Consider the following 12,138-nt stretch of genomic DNA (forward strand, 5'->3'; position numbering starts at 1 on the left):
TAAAAATTAGTAGAAAAAATGTTTAAAAAAATATTAACTGAATCTGTTCCTAAAGAATAAAAACCTAATCAAACTTATGACACATCAAAGAAGCATGGCATCATTTTTTCGCAGTAGACCTTTAGAATTGATGCCGCTGACAAGTTACATGTGCCAAACTACTTATTTTTAAATGAATTGTTATAGGTGGGCCCCTCGTTGCGAAGTGCCACTTCCACGTTTCGCCGGCTCCATTATCGATAAATGTTCATTACTTTCAATTAACGCTTCTTAATTGAACATGACGTATTTATGAGTTGGACATCGACCAATCGCAGTGGCGCAGGACGATTGCCGGGCGACAATTGCAGTGCTCTTAATTGGCGGCCAAACCCGTGGCCGTAGCTCATATGGCCATATGTATATGTATAGCCCATTGGCTCCATTAGGGCGATGATGATGCAGCCCCGAGAATTGGGCGATATCGGGGCAGAGATAACTCACTGTTCGCCGCTTCGTTAATTGTTTATAGGCGACAAACTGACAAACTGAAAAACTGCAGTGCCGGCAACAAAGCGACGAAAGTGCAAAACGCCATGAATCATATTTTGCCAATTAAGCATGATCCGATGTAACCCCACAAGGGCCATATAGTGGGCATAAGCAAAAGCCGATTCCGATTCTGATTCTGAATCCGAATCAGAATCAGAATCAGAAAAGAAAGAGGAAAAACGAAAAGCCATTGAAGGCATTCTTACACCACGCCGGAAATCCAATGTAGACAGCATTGGCGACTGGGGCGTCGACAACGCCGTGGAAGCAGCAACTTGTCCGTCCGCTTAACCGTCCATCCGACCATCCATCCATCCGTCCGTCCGTCCGTCCGTATAGCTGTCCGTCCGTCCGACCGGATGGGCTATTGGGACCACCAAAGAACAACAAAATGTGCACACTTTCCGACTGCAGAATGCGAAAATGCAATCGCTGCACTTACACTCGCGTTTGTAAATGCGATCGCCGATCATATTTCAGACCGCTCTCCCGCGATTTGCGCCCCTTCTTATTTTGCCTTTCATGTGGGGTCCGACCCCCCAGAGAGTGTGTTAGTGTGTGCAAATCACAAAACTTTCGTTTAATTACAATTTGCATTTGATTTGCATAAAACAAGCCGCTGTAATAGACCACAGAAAATTAGCTCGCGCCTTTGAAGGTCGTGATCGCGGAATGACGGAGGTGAATACAAAGCGACATGTACTCATAAAATAGTTTGTGAAACAACAGAAGTTGTTTAATTAGTGTCATTGAATAGGTATTGAAAGGAAAACAAAAAATTAGACTTTTTAAATACTTTTGTTTTGAATTTTGTTGGGCTAAGCAAGTTAGAACTCAATTTCATTAAATAAAAAAAAAAATCTTAAAAATATGGGTTGAGTTTTAAAATTATGATGAATTTTAGACCTAAAATAGAGTAAAATATAAAAATATTTAGGCCTGAAAGAATTTTTAATTTTGTTATATATGGTAGATTAAGCTTGAACAAAAAAAATAAATATATTTGAATATAAAAATATATACTTAAAAAATAAATGCCAAAAGCTAAAAGCCTATGCTTTTCCTATTTACTAATTTTGTTTAGCATCCCATCACTGACGATTTTCTATATTATAATAATGTACATATTTGATCCGGTGATGTGATTTTCGCCTATTAATAAATTCAGATTTCATTTGAGAAAATCTTCCACCCTTAAAAGAAAATGTTCACAGAACAGCTGAAATGTTTCCATTATTTTTGGCACATCCACATGCCAACCCCATTTCAACTGCGTCATCGGAATTAATTCACAGCAGCAAACATACTCATTTAATAAACGAGAACTGCACTTCTTTCTGAATGAAACCTCAGCGCTGAACTTTCCGCAGTGTCGATGTCAGCAAAGTTAATTGATCAAGCCCCCACGAAAGTACACACATGCAAATGTACATAAACACCGTAGCCCAAAAACGCTGAGATTGGGCTTTAGCACTGAGGCCAATAAAAAATCCAAAAAAAAAAGGTTTAAAGAGGCAATCTGAACGAGAAACGGAAATTGACAATGAGTTATGCGTCTTAACGAAGAAGTATAAATATAGGTGGTAGTCAAATTAATTCAATTAAAGTATTCATTTATCGTATTTTGCCACCAATTGATTAAAGGTTTATTTAGGGTTTTAAAGCATATTTTATTAGATATACATCATCGAAATATTTAGGACCGTTGTCAGGTCAGATGATTACTTGAAAGGCTTCCGGCAATTGGATACGTTTTCTGCACTTCCCAATTAATTAAGCCGATACAATCAGCCGGGCTAAGAAAATTAAATTTATCTGCTTATGCATTCATATTTCCCGTGATATTATTATATTCAATTTTGGGTAACAAGGGGCCTGGGCGCCGGCTTATCGCTGTCAAAGAAAGCCGCTGTTCAGCGCCAGACGGCGTTCAAAGTGCAGAATGTTTCATTTCGAATACGGATTTGTGGTTCTAACTCTGGTTCTGATTCCGTTTTTGCTCCAAACCATTGACTGAAAGTCTCGCCAGCTGGAAATTAATTGGCAACCGTATGGACATGACACGGGAGATCACGAGACCGAATAAAATCGAACTATTAATCGGCGCACAAGAGTGACAAACATCTATTAGGCATTTAATTAAAAGTTTCGCATGAACGGAGGCGGATGGCTTTGTTGCCATTGATAGCGACCATGGAGGCTCCACTTCTCTTGTCTGTTGTCCGTTGTCCGATGGCCGATGTCCGATACTCGGACAGAGTGTCAAATTCGAGCATTTCAAGTTACCGCTTCAGATAGCGGCAAAGAGCAAACACAAATATTTGCCTACAATTACTTACCGGCCGGATAGATAGGCCGTGGTCAGTTGGCCGGATGAGACAATGGTCTCCGCTCTGTTCTTCCCTGTCCGTGTGTCTGTACATAATTGGGCTATCAGCCCAATGGCCATCGGCGGAGGCGCTCGGAATGAATACGGCAATTAAAGTGCGATGGACAGATACGTCGGCCGATCGAGCATGAAGTGGCTATGGCGACAGGCTGCTGATCAAGGCGCCCATCCACCCATCCACCCACCGCCTTATCCCCCAATCATCACATATTTGGGTTGTACACTAAAATTCGGGTTTATTTTTTTTTATAGAAACCAAGATTTTATTTGGAACACTATTTCTGATGCTATGTTAAACAGCTGTACATTTTTATTATGTGTGTTGCTAATCTGTGAAATGTTTTTGTGGTTTCTTAAACCTTTTTAAGGTCTGGGGGGTTTTATGTGATTTTTTATTTTTTAAATTCACCAATTGAAACCTTATTAAATTTTTAGGTCAATAATTTAAAGCATTGTTTGATTATATCCTACTTTTTAAAAACTTAACATCTTCAATTATTATCCAGACTACTTTTTTTTATCGGTTTAAAAAAAAAACATGAACAAGTTTCTTGTTTATTCAATCACTGCAAATTGGATTTTAAATTTATTACTTATTTAATAGCTTATTTACAAATACATGAACTCTATTCTGACTCAATTATTACACAAAGCAATTATTTAACAAGAGTACTATTTTTCATATAAGAAAAGTTATCAATTTAACATTTTTATATTGTATAATAAAATCTTTAATCTGTATTTCTAAACCTTTCCCATGAATAAAAATTTTAAGAACTTGCCCATCATAGGATGTATTATTTGATTGCCAAGCTTAATTAACAAAATAACAAAGTAAAAGGGATAATACTTAGGGGAATGTTCTATCCTCTTTTTGTTTCTATGTTAAGGCCTTTTAGCCGTTGAATCAACGTTAATTAGTGTTGAAGGATAGACGTTCCCAGCCGCCATCCCCAGTGACATCCCCGAAATTGCAACACCTGTCCGATGGTCGAGCGGTCACCTGGCGGCGATGCGGAAAGTCAGTGACTATGTAATACACTGTGTTTTGGTCAGCCTAACCGCACGGACTACACTCATCCGATTAAACTTTTAAATAGATGTCAAACAAACTACATTCTGCTAACTACAAGGACTTTCGATGTCATCGTCCAGGTTCGCTCCACGTCGATGTCTTAGGCCTGTCCGTATATCCATACTCGCATATCCCCCAATCGCCGGTATTCAGTGTGTCCTTGTGTGTTATCCTGGGCGAGTGTTGGCCATTCAACCACCGTTCTTGCCGGTCGGTTGGGGTCGTGACGGACAAATGTCCGAAATTTGAAACTTTAAATAGCAGTCTTTGAAGCATGTTCTTTTGGGATAGGGGAAGGGGGGTTCAAGGTGCGGGTCAGAGGTGTCTATTCCGTTGGTTGTCTCCCGGTCAGACACTCCACCACTTACCTCAGCGGTTGGGCGGAGATCTGATGAGCTGGGCTTTGAAATTAGTTCTGATTTACCACTGTTCCAACAGAATGTCAGGCGGTGTGACAAGGATTGGCTTTTCGGGCACATGTCGCAGATTGTGTGCGTATCGTGTAAACACTGCGAAGGACCACACCTGCTGGAACATGTGTACACATTTATATGTTTAGGAAACTTCATACAGCCTATTAGCTATGTTTCCATAGTTCGGTTTATAATTTATAAATGGTGATTATGGAAAAGAGCTTATAGCTTTGAATTTGCATGCCTTGGGTCATTTACATATGTATTTTATATTATTTTGTAGTTTATAACAAGAAATATATTTATTGGGTTACCTATTACCAAATCAAGAGGCAATACCAATTTCATCTTTGTATTTATGTATTCAAGTGATTATACCAGCGCGATTTATATCTTAAATTTACACGGTTGGCATAAATTAATATTTATTTACATATAACCTAATTTCCGAAAAATATGTTCCTTACAACAAGTTTTCATACTTTTCTTGTTTTATCTTATCTTATCTTTATTTCCATATAATGTACAAAAATCTTATTAAAAAATTGCATTTCATTGGAAATACAGACTACTAATAAACATTTTATTATTATTTAAATAAAGCGATGACTTTCATGACCTCAAACGAAATACAGTTTTTTACTTTATTTCTACTTTACTTTGATTTTCAATTGACAGAGCCCATTCTTCGAAAAGTCAAAAAATCCGCAGAGCAAGCTGTCGTTCACAATATTCAGAACAAATATATCTTCCCCTGCTGGAATATCAATACATTTGGATAAGTCTGCCCTCTTTAAGTGACAGCTCTTCTTAATAAAAATGAATTATCCAACATCCAATGTCGCGACACAAACAATTTGTTTCGCTTTGAAGTGAAGCAATTAAATTCTATTTTTAGAGTGTGCTCCGAACAAGTTAATTTGTATTCCGAAATAATATGGGCCTTATTATAAAAAATGTGCGTTGGTGGAGAAATAAATTGGTTAATTTAAAGCATGGATTCATCCCTTATTCTTAATAAGGTAAGCCTCAAAGAAATCCTAATGCCGCAATAACTTTTTCCGCTCATCATAATATTTTCTTTAATATCTCATATTATGGTTAAATGCGTTTTTATCCATGAATGCCTTTTCTTAGCTTTTTTGGGATTGCAAATTGGTAAAAAAAAATAAGTATCAGAATGTTTTAAATTTTTCGTTAGTATATTAGGGAATATCTTTAATTTTTAAATGCTTTATTTGAGCTGAGATAAAACATTTCATGTGTTAAACCATGTGTTAAATCTCTTATCAAATATCAGTATCTGTATGGAATTATATTTTTTAAAGTGATTGCTAAGGAAATCTAGCTAAAATATGTTTTAGAACTATATAAAAAATATATATTTAAATTGGCCTTTGGTCCTTTGGCTTTTCAATTTGTAATTTCTGATTTTACAACAACTTTGTGTTTGTTAATAAGTAACTATTTCTGTTATTTATCAAATGTTCAATAAGGGACAAAACCAAATTAAAAGGCACTTTATAAACAGTGAATAAAATAAAGTCAAGCCGCACACTTTTGAATTGACGGATTCGATTTGCTCAACCAATCTCAAAAACCGCCGCTTTGGGCCCGTAAATCTGCAACGTAAAGTGACACATATCGCAGATCAATATTGGCGTTGTTGGGCTTTGAACACTTAACCCCCGGTTACGTGCGCACACATTTACATGTGTTTCGAGCGATTTCGAGTGTATACAAATGTCTCTTTCTGTTACGATTCGGGTCTAATACACTCCCAGGATCCATTAGAAGTGCAAAACACCAATTAAAGTTTTGCACGGATTACGAGCAGAGTGAAAAAAAATGAAAAAAAAATAAACCAGTGTATGTGGTATTACTACTCTATCGTGTTTGTATTCGTTGAGGGGAAAAGAGAACCGGGTGCGAGCGAGACGACTGCCTTTCTCTAGCCATCTCGCTTGCTCCAATACAGCGCAGGCCGCAGATAAATGCGCAGCCATTTTTTAACAGGCGGAGCCAAAATAACGGAAGCGCTTGGGACTTTATGGTGGGGGAAAATAGTGGGAAATTTCGGGTGGGTCGGGGAATTTTGTGCTGATTAGCCAGCTGTGCCAAGTTGGTGAGTTTTCCACGAAAAGTCAAAGAGACTGCGCGCTTTTCGAGTAATTTTCCCGACCATATGCAGTTGGAAAAGTCGAACTATCGGGACCGTGTGCAGTGCTTGCGCAAAAGCTTCCGGAAGTCCCCGAAAAAGCTCGGGAGGGAAACTTGAACCGCTTTCACAGATGCAACTTGGCAAGCTGCACCTACTTACTTGCCCAAAATGGCGGCGCTGTCGGCGAAATGCCGATAAATCGAAGTTCCCCATTTGAAAGTGCCAAGTGCCCACCGCAGCGATACACAGCTGTGGTTAACATAATAGTGGTGTATCATCTTTAAATGTACATTTTATAATTTGAAAATCGAGGAAACTGAATGAAGTGAACTTCTAATAGTGAGTATAAACAGTGGCAAACTTAATTAAAAATTATCAGACAAAAAAATTACAGAGTTTCTGGGAAACTTTAAATTGATAATTGACTTAGGCTTTTAATCACTCAATACAAATTTAATTAATGAACAATGTCAGCAAGTTCAAGTACAAAATATGCGAATAATTATTCTTGAATTTAGTCGGCCCTATCATTTTATTATTCTTCGGACAATGTTAGCAGTAACACTACCATTCTTAAGACTTGACCAATTTGGTTGCCATTTTTTTAAATGGCGATGCCAAAAAAAAAGCGCAAATGGAGGATTTCCTTGGGTTTAAAGTGTCAAGTTATCATGAATGAATGACCGTTTAAATTGGGGACGAAAAACTTACCGAATCATTGAGGATTGGCTAGGCTGCTATCACCTTAACCACAACTGTACGAGAATACGCAGCATCAAGTGGCTGGTGACTGGGGAGCGGCATTTCATCAGAGGGAATTAATCAGAGCAGATGAAGCGACAACCGAAAAATAACGACGCGGCATCTCTTAAAGAGCCCGCCGCTCCTTATCTCCTCAATCTGAATCGCCGCAGCCGGCTTTTTAGTGCGTGTCCACCGTTCGTCGGACCTCGGATCGGATCGGATCGGATCGTATCCCCAGATGCATCCCATTTACAGAGTATCTGTATCCGAGGAAGGTGTGTGTGCCGAGGGACTGGCGCTTGGAGGCGACAGCAGCGGAATGTCACCGCGGCAAGACCCTCTTCTCACAGTTTTTTTTACTTTTTATTGGCCATACATATCCCAGAACATCCATCAAATGCGCGCCCGTTCATGTCAAATTATAAAGTCCCAAAAAATTTAATTCTAATTTTGGCACAGCGGACCCACGGCCATATTCAAATATCTAATGGATTTTACTTTGTCCTGACAAGTACAAGCCCATTTAATCAATAATTAACGTAATCCATCAAGTACAAAGTGTCAAATGCACTCGCGAACGGCGGGCCCATCAGGACTAAAAGGATTTCCCCGAAAAGCGCATCGCATTGCGTTGACAAAAAATCAAGTTGTCGCAAAGATACACGAAACAAATCCGCGCCCGTCACATCTGCATGTCGAAAAACGAACAACCAGCAGACGACCCATCAGCAAAAGCAACCCCTAACTTTAACCCCTGCTTGCCGTCTGTCACTGTCGAGATATTGGGGGGAAACACAGAGTATAAAGCAGCGGCAGCAGCAGCTTATCTAAGCCGAAAAGTCGACCCTGATCAACCACTTGCAGAGTACCCTTGGCCATATAGATAGATAGCCCTTGTCCTACTCCAAATGGGTATCAAACTACAAATGTCCATTTTTCAATTTACCTGGCCCTCACGCACTGTCTCCCTTTCCACTCCATTCCACTCCCCCGCCGTAAATTGAATCTGAAATGGAATAAAATATGGACAGGGGACGGGAAGTGGACAAACAAACGGACAAACGGACAAACACCCACCGCATCGCCCTATAAATTAGCCCCTGGCCAACGACCGTTGACCAGTTGGTTAGCTGGCGGCCAAAAGACCGTGAAATTTTCCCAATATGCTGCGTTTTATTTGCGTTTCCCTCCACTCATCCTCATTTCCCCTCGCTTGACATTGCACTGTATCCATATATCCATATACCCATATAGAATTGGGAACTGCTCGCATTTAAATGGACAGTCCGTTTTTGACACATGAATAAATTATACCTTGCCCCGAGTACCCTTACGATCGATTCTTCGGCTAGTTAACATAATTTGAAAGACAAAGGCAACGCTCTACATATTATCCATGGTCAAAAGACAGTTTGACATCTCTCCGCTTCAGTGGGGGAAATTTATATGCCGCAATTTGTCAATTGTTGCAATTTCTCTGTGTGTGCGCTTGCATCTATTTATTTTGTTTATTTCCCAAAGAATAGCCCCTCATAAATAATTGAAATGTTTGTTTTTGGTAGTTGTGAGTGAGCTTGCCAAATTAGGGTATTGAACATAAGGTAAAATTCTGAAGTAAAACGAATTTAAAATATGAACTCCAAATATTCAATTCTTAAAGTATATTCTAAGATGATTAATGAACTTACCTGTAGGAACTTTTATTTTTATTTTATTTATTTTATTCTCTTTCTCTAATTACTGATCTATCAAACATTGAAACATTTTGGGCTAACTTTGATTTGAATTATTTAATTGTTATAAGCTAACAGTATCATTAAAAAAAATCAAATAAATCATTCAATATTTAGAGTGTGAAATTGTAAGATCAAGTTCAAAATTATCTTAATTTTTCTCTTTTTAGAAATCTGAATGTATTATTTAGTCAAGTAAGCATAGCTACAAATTGTAATTAAGTACGTCTTCCCTTTTTAGTAGAAGGACCCTAATTTCGCCACTCAATCATTAACAATTTGTGTTAAAGGTCTGTTAATGCTTTATATACCGACTCCGAATTAGGAACTCCTTAATAATTCATTGACTTCTCCTTTCATGTATACATTTCCCTGAATTGGTCTGCAGTAAAAGGACGCTGCCCGAGCCACTCAACCATCGAAAAGTGATTGCAACCCGATCCCGTGTCGCTGGATGTACATAAGTAAATGAGCTTTAAAATAATTTAGCTATCTCTTAAGCACATGTGTTTGTTTTCCATTCCCAGATACCAGTTTCCAGTTTCCGTCGAGCTGAGCTGAGTCCCCGATGGCTGGCCGATGTTTATACGAGTGTGTGGACTGGGAGATGTCCGGCCTGACGTTTATGAAAAGCCATCGCAGCATCAAAGCCAATTAAGATACCGGGGCAGGGCTCGTACAAGCTCTAAAGGAATACGCGGCTAATTTCTGCGACAAAGCCGACAAACGATCGAGTCCAGTGTCTGGGGGCAAGAAGCGGCACTTTTGTCGCAAACACAGGCCGTAAAATTAAGAACTCTGATTGGTAACAAATGTTTTTGTTCATTCGAGTGATAAAAACGTAGCGAACCGAAAAGATATAAAGTTCTCTTTAGTGTCTTGCCAGCGCGGCGATGATAAAATATTTAAATGAGCGCCGAAATGGGAAGGTTCTCGGCTTTTGGATAGGATCGGTTTGGATCGGATCGGTTTGGATCGGATCGGCTTGGATCGGATGGGCTTGGACATTTGGGAAACCTTAATGGCCGCGCACACGAACCCGGCCAAAACAAGCCGAAACAGTGGGCCCAAACAAGACCAAGGGCAAAAGTGTGAAACACGGAGCGGCGTAACGCCAATGGCATTCGTCGATAACCACTGTGTGTCCGGCGAGTAAGTCGGTCGGCTGTCATGATTAAACAAAAGTCCAATGCCAGCTAGGATATTAAATTACAGCCATAACGACGCAGCTAAGGACCCACTCGATGGCGAGGGCTTGCCAGATTCACTTTGGGCCAGGCCGACCGACCGACCGATGACCAAGCCCAAAAGCAAAAGGTTTGCACCAGAAACGAATCAAAACGAAACGAAACGATACGAAACGGCCACGACAAAATCATAAAAGGCATAAACAGTTGTAAAGACCCAAACCACAAAGGGCGTAGAATCAAAATTGAGCACTAAAACGTTATCGAGGTCGGCACAGATTAACTAGCCCTTTTGCTGTTGACTCGACGATGGACGAGGGAAAATATCAAGGGGAATGGGACATCCAGGCAGGTAGTTCATTCTGAAATATCGAATGCATCTTAAAGATACTTGTGCGACATTACGACCATTACTCTGTGTAACAGATACGCGGCGATGGAAAGGGGCATGGGCAATGGCAATGGGCAGTGGCTGTAGACAGGTCGACCTGTCGTGTAATCCGGTCCTGCACGGCAATTATAACCATATATATATATATGTAAAGCCCCCGCTGGCGACGGTGCCGCGTTGACGACCCACAGCCGAGCTATTGTCCAAAAATTGTCATTCACAACTGTCTCGCCGATAAGAAACAATTATCAGAGGCAAAAGGACTGCGAGGAGAAATCACATTGAATGGCGCCAGTTTCACAATGAATCTTGACCGAAGGGACAAGTCTTACGTTACGATTTCGTCATGCCCTTTTAAAAATGTAGGTTACATAAAAATATTTATGGGTTATGTCCATTGCCACACTGGCTACTTTAGAGATTTAACAACGTGGGAATGAGATTAGGGCATCATTGTATCTACTTTAAAAGTTCTGTACATGTTGTTAAATAAATTGAATTTCCATTTATTTAATAAGGTAAATAATTAGGTTGCTTAGGCAGGTGTTTATGTAAAATGTGTATCCCAAAAGTATAGTTTCGTTGTGAATGGCAATCAGCTTGGTAGAAATCCACGTGTAGCTCCTAAATTATATTTTGTGTTTTTTAAACATCTTCTTGGCTCGTGGGCTTTTCTTGCACACGAAGTTTATCTGCAGTCACTGCTGAGCGGTGACGGTATTTTATCGCGATTCTTATAACAATAAGCAAGTTTTAAGCTGTTTTGTGCTTTGCCCCTCGCCCTGCGCGTCTGCGCGAGCGAGAGGTTGTCATCGACCTGTCTCTCAGACTTACATCGTCCGATATAATGGAGAATTTACCTGCTCAATTGCGCCCCAGTAATGGATGTGATAAGTTTGAGGAGATGAGGAAAGTAGCTGATGCAGACCCTGAAGAAATACGCTGCCAGCTCCGCGCTAAGCGTACAGATGTAACTGCTTTACTCGCAGGTATGCCAACACAAGCAACGACCTCCTCGTTGGTGGCAATCAGCAGCAACGCCACTACAAGTGTAACCTGCACCATCTCCAACGTCCAGGCAAGCTCGGTCTGTACTCCAACATACACTGGGTCTGCAATCGTGGCACCTAGCATTTACCCAACTATGTCTGACAATAATTTAACAAAATGCATCTTTCAAGCAGACAATCGGAGTATTAATAGGAAACGCAAAGGAGTGACTAACTCCCCTTTACCTGTCCTGTCTCCTCCTCCGATTCGCAAAACTAAACGGCAGGCCACTGCGACTCCCAATGAGGCGGCCTCTACATCCGCTGCACCGACATTCGGAAACAATCGCTTTGCGATTCTGGCTGCTGAAGCGGAAAGTATGGAGCAAGACATGTTGGATGACAATGATGAGTCTGATGCCCCCAATGGAGATAGACAGCCTACAAAATCTAACAAGATCCCTGCTATTTGTGTACCGAACGTAAGCGATCCGGTCTTATTGGAACAATCTCTTGACCTTAGCA

General features: G+C 40.2%; 1 long non-coding RNA gene across 1 annotated transcript; it reads left to right on the forward strand.

Annotated features, from left to right (window-relative positions):
- Positions 1–6,562: 6,562 nt before the first annotated feature.
- LOC108043697 lies at positions 6,563–9,994 on the forward strand. Its single transcript, XR_001769262.2, has 4 exons — positions 6,563–6,908; positions 9,288–9,336; positions 9,435–9,510; positions 9,574–9,994. It is a non-coding gene; the product is annotated as an uncharacterized LOC108043697 (long non-coding RNA).
- Positions 9,995–12,138: the final 2,144 nt, after the last annotated feature.

This window comes from Drosophila rhopaloa, unplaced genomic scaffold (assembly GCF_018152115.1).
Source record: "Drosophila rhopaloa isolate 14029-0021.01 unplaced genomic scaffold, ASM1815211v1 contig_163, whole genome shotgun sequence".
In the NCBI taxonomy this organism is placed as follows: domain Eukaryota; kingdom Metazoa; phylum Arthropoda; class Insecta; order Diptera; family Drosophilidae; genus Drosophila; species Drosophila rhopaloa.